The following is a 17794-nucleotide window of genomic DNA, read 5'->3' on the forward strand; positions in this document are numbered from 1 at the left end:
ATTGGATATCTCTGGCTATCCCATTACAAAAACCATAATACAAATTCGTAGGTTTACTTTTCTCTTTGAATGATTGATAAGCTTCTTCTGATATTCTTGAGACTAGAATATTCCTTGGTGACTAGACCAAGGAAGTAGAAGTTTTTTTTCTGGGTATTACTGCTCAGTTGATCTACAGGGAAAGCTTTGATTATTAGAGACAAAGCATGTTAGGTAGTAGCAATGATGCTAGGTTGCAGGGCAAACATCTTAAAGCCTGGCTGGCTGTGCTTCATTACCGTCTGGAGCCTGGTAATTGCATGGAAAATTGAGTTAATTACATAAAACAAGATCAACGCCTGTTTCTTGGTTTCTTTTTATTATTACTATTATTATTGGATATTTTATGTATTTACATTTCAAATGCTATCTCCTTTTAGAGTTTCCCCTCTGGGGAATTGAGCCTTCACAGGACCAAGGACCTCTTCTCCCATTGATGCCATCCTCTGCTACTTATGTTGCTGGAGCCATGGTTTCTGGGATCTCTGGGGGTCTGGTTGGTTGATATTTATTTCTTGGTTTCTTGATGGGTGTACTTCATACTTAGTCAGCATCATCTAATGGATACCAGCATTGTAGACAGGAATAAATAACTATATGAATGGAAGACTGAAGGAGGGCTGGTGGTCAGTGAGGACACCTGCGGTTAATAGAGTAAAGGAGGTTGGAAACCTAACAAATGGAATTTGATCTGCAGCATCAGCAGAAGTAGTAATTACATATCTCCTGACAAGGCAAGGCCTCCTTAAATCTATAGAGAAAGCATTAAATAAACAACATTGGGTCTGAGGTACTTTGAAAGGAGGAGGGCTTCCTTGACTGTTCCTGTTGGAACCTGCTAAAACTGTTGATAGGTAGTGCCTTAGACAATGAAGAGAGCATTTTTTGGCACCAAGAATTTAATATCAAAAATGTCATAGCCCTGTGTATATGGTGACACATATATTTACATGTATAATGCAGGCCACCATGTATAGGTGTAGATAGATGTTAGAGGTTGATGTTGTGTGTCTTCAACTGCCTTCTACTTCATTTTTAGAGACAGGGTTTCTTACTGAACCCATAGTTCACCAGCTTGGCTAGACTGGACAGTCACAATGCCTGAAATATCATCCTATCTCTGCTTCTCTGGTGCGAGGCTTACAACCCTTTGAAGCTGCAAGTGGTTCGTTGTAGTTGTTTTGGTTTGGTTTTATAAGACAGGGTTTCTCTGTGTAGATTTTGCTGGTCTGGAACTCACTCTGTAGACCAGGTTTGCCTCAAACTCAGAAATCTACCTCTGCCTCTCAAGTGCTGTAATTAAATGACATGCTCTACATGTCATTTAACAACAAACATTTTTTTTTCTGACCAGCAAATCCTTCAAACAAGAAGCTGAAGTGATGGAAATATTCATGTATTTGCTTTTATCTCCTCTAATTTCATTAGGAAATACATCTGATTAATTTGATTCTTGAACGAGGTACAGTTAGACCTCTTATACTAAAACTTAAATTAGGGGGTAGCTATCTGTATATCCCTCAAAAAGCCACCAGATTAATTTAGCCAAGGAAGCTCTTTGGTAGCCATGAGGCAGAAAACATGTCTGTACAAGGAGACGCATGTAAGTTATCATCTGTCTTGCCCTTCTTCCAATCCTGGAAGGTGAGTCATCTGCAGTAGACAGACCTCCCCCCACTTCCTCAGAATACACGTACTCAGAATCAAAACTTTTCAGTTACTCCTGGAGTGTTTGATGTGGCCTAAATTCAACTCCATTTTGCCAGTAGGTACAGCACAGTGCTGTTGAGGAACTTGAAGGGCATACATTTTTTTTCCTCATTTAAATACTTTCTTTTATATCGTGTTGGTAGTTTTCTTTTTTCTACCCCAGGAAAAAAGGAAATCTTACAAAGATACCCATGGAGGTGAACGCAGTGGATTTCTCGGGCTCTTAAAAAACAAACAGAAGCAAGCAGCAAGGGTGGGCTACGTGTATGAACGGCCAAAGCAACTAGTGCTGTTGCTATGTTTAAAGCAAACAACTACAGTAACATAATACCATTTCTCATGAAACGATTTGGCAGAGTGCTACAATGCTGGTATCTCAAGTGCACCAGATCCCTGGTAATATCCTTTCATCAGCTACTCAGATAAAGTGCCTGGCTTCTGTCACTGCCGTGCCGCATGTCCAAGCCCACACTGTCTTTCTCAGTAGCTTAGCTGACTGACATTTACAGGCTCTGTCACTCCACCTCACTTGCTCTCTTAGTTGCACGTTGTCTGGGTCCTTTGCCACCACAGGCACAGCCACTACGTCAAGAGTCTCACCCTCGTACACATCCTCTGTGGCTCTGGCTGTGCAGAACTCTAGGTGGTGGCGGAGGCCCTTCCTTCCATGGCTTCAGGGATTATTGGTGACAGAGATTTCTCCCTGTAAATTGGTCTCCTCCGGTGCCCATGGCTTCCCACTATTGTTGGGTCTTTCACCATCTCGATTAGAACTCTTTGTCCAGCGTGATTTTTGCTCCCGGATACAGAGACACGTCTATTTCCTATCAGGATACTGCCTCATTGAGCTGTAAGAGAAAAATGCCAGCATTTTCCTGGGACTTCAGAAGATTTGGGCAGCAGAACTATATTCTATCAAGATTTGTCTCAGGTCCCTTCCTTCTTCTCAAGGTCACCAAGGGACCTCCTGTGGTGGAACTTTCTCTGTCACCAACATGTCATGTAGATAAAGATGATCCTGAACTTGTCCTCCTGTCTCTATGTCCCAAGCACTGGGATTACAGGACTGGGTCATCGACACACACAGTTTTATGCATTGATATAGACAGAACTCAAAGCTTCATGTGTGTAAGGCAAGAACTCTATTCTACCAACTGAAGTATACCTCCACAGCCAGTGGACGGGTCTTCTTTGTTCTTCCTCCACTTATGGGGTCTGCCCTCTCTTCCCTCACTCCTAAAGAGCAGGCCACCAAGTGAACTTTGTTTAAGAAACTTAGATGAGGAAGAGTTCTTGTTTAAAGCACAACAGGATTACAAGTTAAGAGTAGTTTCAGATGTGATGGAATTCCTTAGTCACCCACACTGCAGGGCACTTCAGGCTTTCCTTAAACCTCACACAGAGTTATAATACTAGACGTGTCTCACCCCCAAATCATCTTCCACTCGCCCCCATTTATACTTCCTCAAAGCACTGTTCTAAGTTATGCAATTCTGTGGATCACCAGTGCCTTGTGTTTTCTCAATCTTATCTGTAAAGACCATGCCCAGGGGTCTACCTCAGGGTCCAGCAAAATATAGCTCATCAGTTAAATTTCCCTGGGTTTCAAGACATTTTTATTGTAACACAGACACCTCTATTAGCTACAGCTGTTTCATGCTGCTGCAAAGTATAACACTTGTAACATAGATCTTAGAATCCACGAATTCAGTTTTTACTCTCAGGCTCTTTGCAGAAAGAAAGCACCACCATCCCCCACCGAAATATTCCACAACAATAAAAAAAGCCAGGTGGGTGTTTTTCTAAAGAAAAGATACATTTTTTTCCTATAAGACCAATGGTGCCAATTACCACCTTATTAAGATAAATTACATGGCCAGCTTTTAAATAATGCTTTATTTTTTGTTACCCAGTGTGATAAACATGTTAGTAAATATTGGAGAGATGGTGCTTCCTATATTTAGACTGTCCACTGATGTCACTTTCTCTGGGATATGGTTTAATCTCTTTGAATATGTACAGGGCTTGCAGTCCATTAAAGTCCCCCTTCCTCATTTATTCTATGGTAATGAGAGCTACTGAACAACCTTGAGTTACTAAGATATTGTTATAGATAGTATGTTAATAGAAAAATTCTAAGCAGCAGTGACTTATAAATCCAGGTATTTTTTGAAGCAGTGAGGGTTTTTTGTTTCTTTGTTTGTTTTGTTTTGTTTTGTTTTTCCCAGAGAAAGATGTCTATGGTGTATATGCAAGTGAAAAACTAGTCATGTGAACATGCCGGATTTAACATCATGCCTTAGTTTTTGTTAAAAAAAAAACTAGAAGTTATACGCACACATATGTACACATACCTACACATGTATGTACATATACTTACACACATATGTTCAAATACAAATCAAACAATCCAGAGCGGTGTGCTCAGCTTTAAACATGGTTGTCTCTGAGCAGAGAGATATGAAATGACGATTTTTTTCCTCTTTCTTTTGCTTGTCTCTTTCCACAGGAAGGAAGCTGACATATTATTAAGCATTTTGTGTTCTGTGAACTCTAGATGAGACACACTTATCAACATTGGAAGTGCATGGTGCCTATTCATGAAAATCCACGGGACCCCTAAATAACTGGAGCCATTTGCCCTCCTTCCCCATCCAAGCAGACAGCCCCTCAGATGAAGTACAGCCCACCACTGAACCAAATTTTGTTGTAGTGGCAGCCAACATCCTGTTCCTTCTGCCGATATGAAGACTCCTGCATCCTCTGTGTTAGACCAGGAAGTTCTTTGGGGTGGGCTTTCCCCCACATCTTTTTAAAACCTACTCTAAAAATACATCTAGTCACATAAATAGAAATCATGGAATGCCAAGAAAAAAATGTGGCCTTCATCCTTCTGCGGTCTGGGAACTGTGGTCTGGAAATTGAGCACGAAGGTTCTGTTTGCTGAGGCATCTGGCACATGCAGTAATGGCGGAGACCGGATGGTAAAGTGATTAGCTGTCTGAGAAAGCCAGCCTCAGGTTTCAGGAGTTCCATGGCCCCATTGAATCATTTTTGGAGTGGCCTCTGGAAAATGAGACACATTAGATCTTCAATTTGCCCTCCATCTCAGGCAGGGAATTCCAGAGAAAAATAAAAATACAGAAATTCCTTCCAGGAGCAAAGTGATTAATATTTCTGTGCCTGACACAAGAGAATGGAACTGACACACGGACAGCACACACTTTTGTCACCGTGTGGTGCAGTGCTCTGGTTTCATTAGACATGGTAGGATAGAAAAACGAGAGGCCGACAGACTGAGGCATCTGTATGCCCAGCCAGGAGCCTTCAGAGCTGTAGGATCTGGATAAAGTGCAGCTCTCAGACCTTGTATTTACTGTTCTCCGTACACAAGAGTGCTAACAGCATTAGGGTGACTTTCAAGGCTATTAGTAATAATGTCTCTATCAAGTGGTGTGGTACCCGGTGCTCAATATAAAAATAATACAGGCTGGACGTAATATAGATGCACAATACAATACAAATACAAGCCATGGGCCATAAATACAATTATTGTCTTTAACATTTGTTGTAATAGTTGTCTTAATTTGCCTGCCTTTTCAAAAACGGAATCAGTGTCAGGTCTTAAAAAAGGGAATGTATTCCAGTGACAAATTAGGAAGTCTCAGCTATACCCCATTTTTAGCTATTTCTTTCAACAATCTGTTTTTTCCCCCAACTTTTAAAATTAATTCTTGGGAAAACTTGAACACTAAATAGAAAGGAAAGTAGTCTTTCTTCTGTTTGCTTCAAACCCAGTGGTTCAAACCCTTTGACCAAGGGAAGTGTGTTAAACTTTCCCTTTCGTTGGATGCTAGCAGTTGACCTACTGAAAAGTTTTCTCATTCTGAAGGAGTCTACTTAAATGTATTGATTTTTCCATGTCTCAGAGTTGGATCAATATACTTAGCCCGTACGATTGCAGTTCGTCTGTATACCCACCTACTGAAGTTTATTCTGCTTTGCTGGTCATGTCCTGTGGTTGCCTGTGTACAGGGAAGAGGATTTGTCTTGCGGTTGCCTGTTGAATTTTGGGGTTGTTATGAAAGTCTTGTGTATAAACGTTGATAAAGGTTTGCAAAGAAGGAAACCGAAACAGACTGGGAGGCAGTTAGAATCAAGTATCTGCCTTGGGTTTCTAGTTGCATGGTATGGCTGGGTGTGGCTCAGCGACTGCTCTCTGGTTCTATGCTGCTACATGCTCTCTGTGACCTGACCCAGATCCTTATAAATTTGGATTCTGTTTTCTCTTTGGGGAAAGAGTCTGCCTGAGTATTTGAGTCAGAGTAATCATGTAGTCCTTCCAAAGTTTTATGTTTCTATTTTATAAGACATCAGGGTAGATGATGAAGAGAGTAATTCCACTTAAATATATTATTTTAACTTTTTTTTTTTTTTGAGCTGGGGACCGAACCCAGGGCTTTGCACTTCCTAGGTAAGCGCTCTACCACTGAGCTAAATCCCCAGCCCCTATTATTTTAACTTTTAAAAAGTACTAAGAAACCCGGGGTGAGGGAACGAGGCAGCTGTCGCTACCAGAGGCAGATTATTTTATTTCTAAGTCTAATAACCCTTCCTTTCTTCTTCCTGCATCTTTTCCTTCCATTTTTCTTTCCTCCCTTTTCTCTTTGTTGACCACCCATTCTAGACAATGTAATTTATTCATTCATCAGCATATGTTTCATAAAAGCAAAGACTATCTCCTAAAACAACCCTATCATATCATGGGGCTCATTTAAATAAATAAATATATAACATCCCATTGCTTCCATGGTCACTTTGTTCTCACTTTTCAGAAAGACATAGCAAAGGTATTACAATTTTATCTCTATTACTAGTGTGAAAATTATCTACTAATCTGAAAAATATCTACAGTATTACAATGTATTACTTTTTTGAGACAAGATCTTACTATGAAGCTATGGATGGCTTTCAACTTACTATGAGATCAGTCTGCCTGGAACTCATGGCAATCCTCCTGCCTCTGCTTTCCTCGGATGTTGAGTAATGAAATGGTAAGTCAGACACAGGTGCCTCACAACTTGATTGGAGTCTACAGTGGAGTGAGCCTGAGACTGACTTATGGTCATATAAGAAGTTAATCTGTTAAAATCTATGGAGGAGAATCCATATGAGGAAACTTGTGTTGCCTAAGAAACACACAATGGGGCAAGGTCAAGCCTATGGATCTTGAGTTGGAGACCTGAAGGGTAAGAAAGCACTTGCCTTTGGGAAATGAAGACCATGTCAGGAAGATAACATGTAAGAAGAAACACATCTAGGAACTGTGAAGAAGGTTTAGATGGATGGAACAGAAGGGTTGGGGGGGACATGGAAAATAAAGGATATTTAGAAGAGGAGCTGGGATCACTTGTATAGATAGAATGATCAAGAATGGTTCAGCATTCTAGCCCCACTAAGAGACTTAGTTTTCTATCACCTTCGAATTTTTAATTCCCTGGACTAATGCTTTTGGGGAAAGTGAGTTACAAGGGGAAAGAGGCTGTAAATGCTGAACGCCATGGTGTGGCTTTCTCTACCTGTCCCAGTGTGTCCTCAAAGTTCCGTTTCAATAAAGGAACCCTCAGCTCTTACCACTGCTAAGCTTCCTTTCCAGTCCCTTTTCATGGTATGTCCACCCACCACTTTCCATCCCACCTAATTTACACTGCCACCTTTACCAACACCCAAGGATCACTTCCTTTCTGACACCTCTCATAATAGCCCTGCACTTCCCCCTACGTATTCTCTCGTGTACTCTTCTGTAGCATTTCCAAACTCGAATACTAAGAGTCAGGGAAGTGGTCACAAAAGAACTTGTGAGTAAGTAAATATGTCTTGAAAAGAGAAGCATGCTGGGAGGTATGACTGGCTGCAGGCTGAAAGTACCATCGAAATGACTACTCTGCCTAAGCTCTGAGCTCCGATGAAAAATATCTACAATATTACAATGTATTATTTTTTGAAAGCCAAGACATTTGAGTTATTCAAAAAGGTTTTTAAAATCTAAGGTGTATGCATGTGTGTAATATGTGTGTACATGCAGGCAAATATATATATATATATATATATATATATATATATATATATATATATATATGCATAAAATCTTCTAAAACATCCCCTCAAAGCAACATCTTTAAATAGATTTTTTTAAGTGGATCTGTGGGTGGGGGTGCTGGTGCCACAGTATGTCAGAAGCAAATTCTGGATGGTTGCGAGCCGTCCCTTTCGAGCCCCTCAAAACACATTACTAAAAATCAAATGAAACAAACTATAACAACAACACCTCCGAGGAAGCCACCACATATGCTAGTCTGCACCTTCCTGTTTATACCTGTCCCATGTCACCTAGTCATTTCCTACACCTATTGTCTCACGTCTTTATGGCAACTCCTTGAAGGCAAGCATTAGAGTCTGTTCTCCACTCCACCGTATTTCACAGCAACACTCTAAAACCTTCATATCCACAGGACTGAGGCCAGTGTCTGTTACATTGCACGAGCACAACAGATATTCTGAATCCATGCATTCATCTAAGTAATCACTCAATCATTATGTCTACGATGTGAAAAAAATTCAGTGGGTTCCTCACTGGATCACAGCACCTGGCTCGCTTGAAATTCCTTCGTTAGCAATTTATCTGTGAAGCTGGTTTCTCTAGGTATTGCATAACTCAGAGAACACACACGGAACATCACCCATTCATCAAAATGGAACCTGGCATTTCATATTCACTTCTTCTAAATTGTTGTTCTCAGAGGCAGGGCTCTTTGCTCTGACTTGTAAAAATGGTGCCAGTACAATTTGTAAAATGGCCTCTGACTCTCTGAAGGAAGATGCAGTAGAAAGGGAATTGATTACAAAATAATTGAATACACTGGGGTGTATCTGGCTTTCTGTTTAAATGAAACTGACTAAGTAAGGGTCTCGGATGCTCCTTTGTTCAGGGAAAGATGAGAAAAGATGAGGACAAAGAAGAGGAAGGGAGGTTTCCATCAGTCATGAAATGTCAGGTGGAAAATGAAAGGCAGGTTTCCATCTTCCGAGCGGAACCAGGGTTATGCATGAGCAAAGGGAATTCTGATTTAAGTATGGGAAGGGTTCCTGGCGAATACAAATGAACCCTTCTTCATGGAGCCTCTGCTCCAATATACCACAAGGCAGGCGTTGAAACCTCACAGAAGCAGCACGCAGCTTAAATATGACAGCAGGTTTCCAAGGAGAGAAATCTTATCTGTGATTCCTAGATTTCATTGAATTACCCACCTATTATTGCTAAGAGAAGAAGTTGGCTAGGACCGAGTCAGAGCATAAAATGGAGCCGTTTTGATGAGGCTGGATAATTCAGGGAGGTTTCATATGTCAGCAAAAGGCCAAGCGAGGGAGTTCAGTTACACCGAGGAGGAAATACGTGTGTGTGTGTGTCGGGGCGGGGGGTAGTGTGGAAAAAACCCACAGCCTTTGAAGTTTAATGAATTCATCTAGGGCAAGATTGTGTTGTCCATATTAAGAAAGAATCTAGAAGACTATGCAAAGGTGTTACCTAGTACTGAATGACAACTGGGTAGAGGGGGTCATTTCAGACAGAGTAGTTTTTATGAAGCCTCTTGTCATTTTTTTCTGTACCTATTTCTACGCCTTTTTCTTGCAGCAGATTCTGATATCCTGTGACTTGAAATTTTCCAAGCTGAGGTTTATGTGTAAGAAGCCTGTCTCAGCGATCACGCCTGCACCTGCCTTGGTGACAACTTTGGCATTGGCATTGGGAGAAAACATCTGGTCTTACAGCTGGCCCTGATTTATCTTTACCTTTACGAGTTTGTCTCAGGATTCAAGGCTTCTTTCCAATGAACTATTATATAAAAAAGAGAAAACAAAACCAATTCCCCAGCAAGCAGGGCCATCAGCTGCCAGTTACATAACCAGGAACCACCTACTTCTACAGCTTCCATTTAATTTTTTTTTTTAACTGGAAAGTATACCAATATGAAGACTAGGAGAAAAAAACTTACACAACAGTTAGGAACAGTTCCTGCATTCAGTGGGTATCCAACAAATGCAAGACATTAGAGTGAGCAGCTTTTCTAAACCATTCTCTCTGGCTTACCTTATAGGTCAAACCTATAATTCTATAATGGTGCAACTTCTTACATATCTCAATGAATTTTGATTTCCATACGCAGTCTTGGTATTGTAACCTGCCGCCAGCTGTTGGTCACCCATACCCCTCCCTGTCCCTAGCCCATGAACCTCCCTTACGAATTAATTTATCTCATTAAAAAAACATACATAGCAAGAAGGGAAGACAATCAAATTGGAAGAGATAATTAGCAGAAAGCAATCCTAAATGAAGGGGGACAGGTTTAAATGGTTCATTAGGCCTAACGGTAATGAGAAAGCCAATTTGATATTGGGTCAAGCACCTTGGCTAGGTTAAAGTTTCCAGAATCACTGAAGTTAGTTCATTAATATAAACATACATACATACATACATACATACATACATACATAAATACATGTGTGTATTTATATATGTTTGTATGCATAATACATAAATTACAATATTTGCACAAATAATATATACATTATATATACAAAATATATAATTTATATATTTTTCTACATATGATTATACATATATAATTTTAAAAGTCATATCCTTATACATATGATCATTAATTTCCTCTTCTGTAAATTGAAAAGCATTCTGACCAACTTCATGAGTTGTTCTTAACATAGTAAAAGAAATAAAATAATGTGTCCTTTTCAAAAATCGTTTTTAGAGTCACTAAGACTGATCACACATGGATGTTTCAGAACCCTGCACCCACAATACACTTGGGCAGTTGGTGACAGCATGAGAATCGAAGGCTTCTGTAGATCCTAGAACAGTGGTCCTCAACCTTTCTAATGGTGTGACCCTTTAATACAGTTTCTCATGTTGTGGTGACCCTCAACCATATAATTATTTTGTTACTATTTCGTAACTCTAATTTTGCTACAGCTATGAATTGTGGTTGTAAGTGTCTTTGTTTCTCGGTTATCTCAGGCAACTCTGTAAAAGGGTCATTTGAACCGGAAAGGGGTCCTGACCCACGGGTTAAGAACCTCTGTCCTAGAGGAATCACACATGGCTCCCTTCTGAAACCCATCTCAAATACATATAAAGAGAAACAGTCCATGCTGTAGACCAGCTCTACCACATGCTCAGTTTGTTTCAGTAAATGTGCTTAGGACAGCTTGGCACCCCGTAGGGTAGAACGGAGCAGCTTTAACTGCCTTAGTTCCCATCCATTCCCGTCCCTTGTCCTACTGATTGACCCCATTTCCATTTTAAACCATACCCTTGTTGTGTAGAACCACCATCAGTGGGCATCTAACAATCCACCATGCCCAACACTGTCATACAACTAAATAGGAAGTTCCTTGAAGGCAGGAAGTGAGCCTCAGTCTGTCAGTGAGAGGTACCTTGTAAACAGCTATACACACCCATATATGTAAATGAGAAGAGTAGCAGTGGATAGAGTAGAGTGTCAGATTGAGTTGAGGGGGCAGACGGGAGGGCAACAGACAAAAGCCAGACTGATCTGGGAAGCCAGTGCTGTTACATGCCAGGAACTTCAGTCATGGGATGAGTCACCACCCAACATTTTAAACCATGACAACCCATAAATTTTACTTTATTATAAAAGCAATATACCTGGGAAATTGGGGTATAAATAAAACCAAAATATCAAAACCCAGAGGAAATATGTTGGACTAAAGGGACTCTACAATTGATCATGCAAAAGGAAACATATTTGTAGCAATTTATCCCAGGGGCCTACACTTGGGAGCATAAGGCTTACTTGAAGCAGGAGTATGTAAGACTAAAATTAATAAATTGACATATCAGGAAGAATTTTCCCAAAGTCTTTTCTGTCTAACCTGCTAACAGTGATTTACTCCATGTTTGAAAATGTAAATGAACACATGATCATAGGACATGGATCTTATGGACTTATGTACAGGAGCAGTCAAGGACTTGGTCTGAGGTGGATGTTCTTAATCTTGTTGACTCTCCATTTTCTTATCCCCAAATTAAGATTAATGATTGTTTCAAAATTATTAAGTGACTGGGAGACTAAATGGTCTTATGCATATAAAGCATAGATTGTGTGTGTGTGTGTGTGTGTGTGTGTGTGTGTGTGTGTGTGTGAAACAGAGAAACTCAGAGGGAGTGAGGCTTGCTATGGTTCTTTGGAGAAGAGTTGAAGGAAACAAGCTTCAATGTTATTCACTATATCATCTGTGACCAGGCAAAGACAAAACCACGGGAATAGGATGGCAAGGTTGGGGATAGCAACCGTTCCTTCCCTTTCCTAATATTAGGCCAAAGAATTGCATTATTTAATACATTGTGGATTGTGGAATTGCAAATGAAGGGGAAAATATGATAAGCAAGATTATGAGTCAGCAGGAACTGAAGAGGAAAAAAAAAGGCCACAATTTTCTTTTTTGGACACAATTTTGTCTTGCACATGGAGGAAGCTGACCTAAAAACAGATGCCCTTGCAAAATACAAGCAATGTTTAGGTCTGAGCATCGGGTCTGGTTCCCAGCTGCTAAGTCTGGTCAGTGGCCTTGAGGAGACTCAATAAAGTCATATTGAAAGATTTTTATTCTGTTCTGGGATGTGCAGGGAGATCCAAAGAAAGAGAGAGGACAGAAACACACATAGAGAGATGAAGACAGACAGATAGACAGAGACTGATAGAGATAGAGACAGTGACAGAGAGACAGAGACAGAGACTGAGACAGAAAGCCATTTTCCCAAAGGGTGATTTGGAAAGAAAGATAATGTTGGAATATCACTGACTGAGAACATTATGTTTTGGGTGCGGTTTCAATTCCATAGTAACATCCTAGGACACTTGTCAGGAGAACAATAAGTGTTGAGTGTTGAGTGTTGAGTGTAATTTTTAACAGAAATGACTTGGAGAATTCAGAAGAATTCAGAGTGTGCTAGTCAGAGGGTGTAAACTGTATCCACAGAGAGCTCTATACGCTAGGCTCTGAAAGTTACGGTCATAAAAAAGCAAGGTATTTTCAGTGAACAGGCAATCAAAAATGGAAACCTACTTACTCAAGTGAACTTTCTGTGTTGAAAGCCTTCAGTCACTAGATAATAATAAAATACAAATAATAATGGCATAGGTGGGGATGATGGCAGCCAGCACGCCAGATTCATTGTCTCACTTCCAGTCCTTGACAACTCAGGGTAGCTGGAATTGCTTTTGAGCATTTACCCCAGGTTCTGCTGTAATGCCTTTATAGCTATAATTTCACTTAACCCTCACAGTGACCCTGAGAAGGGGTTGCATGTTAACAGCCACTTTGCAGGTGAGAAATATAAAGTCGCTGAAATGGTAAATATTTCAAAAGGTCACATAGCTAGCAAATGATGGCGCTGTCATGCAAAGCCAAGTCAATCAGGCCCTGAAGCTGCTGATCTTAAGAACAGTGCTGCAATCCCTCTGAGGACTGTTATCTTTCACAAGATAACAACCTGAAAGGGCTGTCTGCATTAGGGGTATTCTGGACAAGATGGCCTTCCCTTTCCCATTCGTACAAATTAAGAAGTTTCTGTCATTATCAATGAGCTTGTTCCATACAGCCAAGTGCTACCCTTTCTCTCTATTAGCAACCTGCTTTTATCTATTTCCCCGCTTTGCTTTAATTCCCAATCTGGCACTTAACACACCTGGTAGTCAAGTATTATCACAAGTACCGAGACACCGTTTTTTGCTAAAAGCATTAACTCTTCAATTGGGTCTACAAGGAAAGTAAAAGCGGAAGAAAAACCTGGAATCTTATAAAAGGCTTCATTTTCTGAGCCTTCTTTACTTTGGCTCAGTCACGTGCTTGTCTCTGCATATAGACATATGAGTCCTTCAAGGAGTGTCTGTCCCCAAACTATGATATATAATCTATTTCCAACCCTCTTCAAGGTCAAAAGCTGAGATCTTTTACAATCAGCTATTCCAATGTTCTGCTCCAGTACCTAAATGTCTCCAGGAAACCCAAGCAAGATTCTACTGGATTCCAGAATCAGAAGAGCAGCCTCCCATGAAGAGCAGATCACCCCATGATAAGATCACTGAGCCAATAGGCCAATCAGCTTATGGGAATGAAGTCAGTCCCCTCAAGCAATAAGGACTTCTATCCACTTATAAGACCAGAACTGAAATCACACTTTGGCCAAGACTTACAGCCTTTGTTCCAATTTTCCTCCATGTAACTCCACAGTTCATGTCAGTGTCATGAAGATGGGTCTGGGGTTACCCAGAACCCCCATCTTTCTTCCTACTGTGCCACATTGATTTCCTACTCTCTATCACCACCATTCTCAGAGTTGGTGAATTGAGGATAAGTAGCTGAGCCTTGCCTGCTGCTACTACCGGATTCTTTGCTTTTGCTTTAAAACTTTATGGTGACTTTGTCACCATACTGACAACTGTTTGCTGTCTGTTTCTGTCAACTTGTGTGTGATTTGCACAAGGTCAGGTTCTAGGTCTTCTTTACCTCTCTATCTTCCGTGCCTCCACCAGACACTCCGTGTGATAGATGAAGAGGTGTGAATAAGTGGATAGAGTCTGAGACAGTAGAAGTACAGGCGCTCATTGAGGCCAGATGTTCAAAAGAGCCTATCTTCGCAGTGGCTCTGGGGAACTGTCAGCAGATTTGACTGGGTGCTTAGAAGGGGAACAGAAGAGAAAGAGAGTTAATACTGAAAAAGCAGCACCAGCTAACACATGCAGAGAGCATCCCAAATGCCAAGACATTTAGGCTGAGTAATAACATGAAAACTATCTGTCTTCAGGCAATTGAAAGACTTGAGCTCTCCCTCCCTGTGAAGCCCCAGGGTAGAATCATTTCCACCTCTAGGGCCTTTAATAGCTGATCTGGATGGAATTCACATTCTGTCCAATTCCCTGGCTTGGGATAATGGGGTTTTTACTTCCCCCAAGGCAATTGGCTTAAACTCTGAGGTGGAAAACAAGCAAAAAGCAACTGTGACGCCTAAGTGGTGGGACTGACTGAACTCTAAGACTTGCTGAAGCCCAAAGGCCCAGTTTCTTTTGCCTTAGTAGTCAAACTACCTCTTAGGCTGTTTTTCTCAGCCTGGCCTCCTCCTGTAGGCAACAGAATGTACTAAGATATCTGTAGCCACAGACCCCTCTGCTGTGTGGTATCACTGAGAGAAAAGATATCATATGTGCAGGCCTTGGGGTAGGCACAGGACTTAATTCATCCCCAATCTTTTGAACAACAGGGCAAAGGCTCAGTCAATTTCTCAAGGTGATACTTTGACCAGTGTGAGGAAAGGACACAGGAATCAAAACACATCTCTTGGGCTCCCAAGCCTGTTTATTACTTGTAGGACTATGCTACTACATGGGGATAGCAGGAACTGGTTGTCAGTTTCCAAGAGAGCGGAGCCATGGTAAGAGAGTCTTACTAGAAGCAAAAGTCGGAGTGAAGGTAACTAGGGGACAGGCTACCTGGGGCAGATGGTTGTAGAAACCAACTACAAAATCAGATATGCAGCTCTGTTAAAAAATCTGAAAGAGAATGGATTCACTTCATGTTTCAAGAGAGAGCAAAACCAGAAATATAAGATCTTAATTTGAATTTGTGACCCCAGTCTTGATCCTCACTGTGTGTCTAACTGTATTGCTAAATCTCATGGCCTATATTCTTTCAAAATTGGTCCCTCTACTTCTACAGCAGCATTCTTGTGGGGTTGTCCTTCCTTCTAGCCATGGGGACTGTGACAAAATGGATGAAAGTGAAACTATTCTGATTCCCCCCAACAGGAGGAAGATGGAAACCAAAGGGCCAAATCTAAACCTTTCTGACTGTGAAGCAGTGACAGGTGGACATGAGAAGCCACTGGTAGGTGTGCTTTCCAGTAAATGGCCAGGTCAGTTTGAAAGAATGATGAAAACATAAATAGAGGCCCAAAGTGGGTTCCAGCTCAAGACCTGACACCATTAGTGTCATTGGTGCATTCACAAAAAGGGAAGCAATCATGACTGCTGTCCAAAACACTCAACAAGCAGCTGAAAGAGTTAGATGCAGATATGTACACCCAACCAACAAACAGAAGCTGCTGACCCCTCTGGTCAGCTAAGAAGGAGTGCAGCCCTGTAGGAGGACCAGCAGTCTCAATTAACCTGAAACCCTAAGATCTCTTAGACATTGGATCACCTACCAGGAAGCATATACCAGCTGAAATGAGGTCTCCAACATATATACAGCAGAGGTCTCCTGGGTCTGGGTTAAGTCAGAGAAGATGCACCTAATCCTCAAGAGACTGAAGGCCCCAGGAAGATTAGAGATCTGGTGGGGTGGGTGGGGTAAGGACATCCTTGTGGAGATGGAGCGGTTGGGGGAAGTGTGGAGGTCGGGGAGTGGGGAGAAGGTATGGAATATGGAATCCTTGGGGGTTGGACTGGGAGGGGAATAAAATCTGGAGTGTGAAAATAAAATAAATACAGACATGCAGAGATGGGAAGGAGAAAATAAATGAGGGAGGGAGGGAGGGAGTGAGGGAGAGAGAGAGAGAGAGATTTACAATATTCAATGTTGTTCATATTGGTCCCTGGAGCTAATTCTCAATTTTTCTCAAGAGAGCCAATAGACATTGCTGTTTTGCTTAAACAAGTTTGAGTTGAATTCTGTCTCTTGTAGCCACAGGATCCAAGTGTGATAGAGTAGCATTAGCAAATCTCAATCCACTTGGATCAAAGGGAAGTAATGAGGTTTTTACCATGAGAGATCTATTTAGGAAAGGTCTAGACAATGCTAATACCACGAGTTTTATTGAAATGACCTTCAAATTGGTCTGGGAGGTCCTGGTCAAGCCTAAATTCTATGAAAGCGCACAAGACACAGGAGAGCATGTTCTTCCCTTGTACCTCAGTTACCTCCACATGGGCCCTTTGCTTCAGTGTTTTCCCAACTCTATTAACATGTAATCTGTTGATAGCTCACTTAGAAGACCTCCTGGGTAGATTTCACAACCACTCTCATTAAGAAAATAAGAAGGCAGCAAGAGGACTTACCTTTTCCCCAAGCTAAACCATTGTGTAATTAGAATACAATAAAGCTTGCAGTTTGGGGACATTGCCAAAAAAGACTCAGAGCCACAAAATCTATTATGAATGAAGCTAAATTTCATACTGTATTCCCAAAGGAGCCCCAAAGTGGTCATCTGACTTTTTACAGAGATGCTATGTATTCATGAAATTCTTTTCTTTTTCTTCTTTAGTACTAAGGGTTGAACCCATGGCCTCAACCTGCCAGGCAAGTGCTTTATTGCTGAGCCATTGTCAGTGTAGAAAAAATTTCTTTAATAGATAAGAAAATTTGCATCACATATTTGCTAGTAGGATTCTACTGTATCATAAGAATCACGTTATAAACCCTTAGTATCAGCTCTAGATAAGGAACTATTTCTGACATCTTCCAGTTATGTACATGGAGGGTCACAGCTAAGATCTTTAACACTTTTATTTCTCTAGGAGTTCCTAATAGACATGGTTACAAGACCCACATGAGCTAAGCAGTTTATGGTTATATTATATTTAAAGCAGGCATCAGAGTTCAGCGAGTAGCTAAACAGCACCATCAGAGTCATTGAGCAACTCAGAAACACGTGGGCATTTCTACCACGTTACAAATCTTGAAGATGTACTTCACTGACATAGGCTCCCAGCCTATGAGTTGCTTCCAAAATTTTTGAGGTAAGTGAATCCCCTTGCATCCCAAAAAAGAATTGTTCTTGGTTAACTTAAGCATTGAACATCACAGTGAGTGCAACCCGAATGTTTCAATGTGACATTAGAATCCTGAGGCGTGTACAGCGGTGTCTGTATGCTGATAAGGGATGGAAAGACTGCCACTTAGTCAGAAAGTGCAGCATTCTGTTCTCCCTCCCTCATTTCACTCCCCAGAA

General features: G+C 41.1%; 1 protein-coding gene across 1 annotated transcript in view; it reads right to left on the minus strand.

The window, feature by feature from the left end:
- Sntb1 (syntrophin, beta 1) overlaps positions 1–17794 on the minus strand; it is a 268321-nt gene that overhangs the window by 211063 nt on the left and 39464 nt on the right.

The sequence above is a fragment of the Rattus norvegicus genome, chromosome 7 (genome assembly GCF_021556685.1).
Source record: "Rattus norvegicus strain SHRSP/BbbUtx chromosome 7, alternate assembly SHRSP_T2T, whole genome shotgun sequence".
NCBI lineage: Eukaryota > Metazoa > Chordata > Mammalia > Rodentia > Muridae > Rattus > Rattus norvegicus.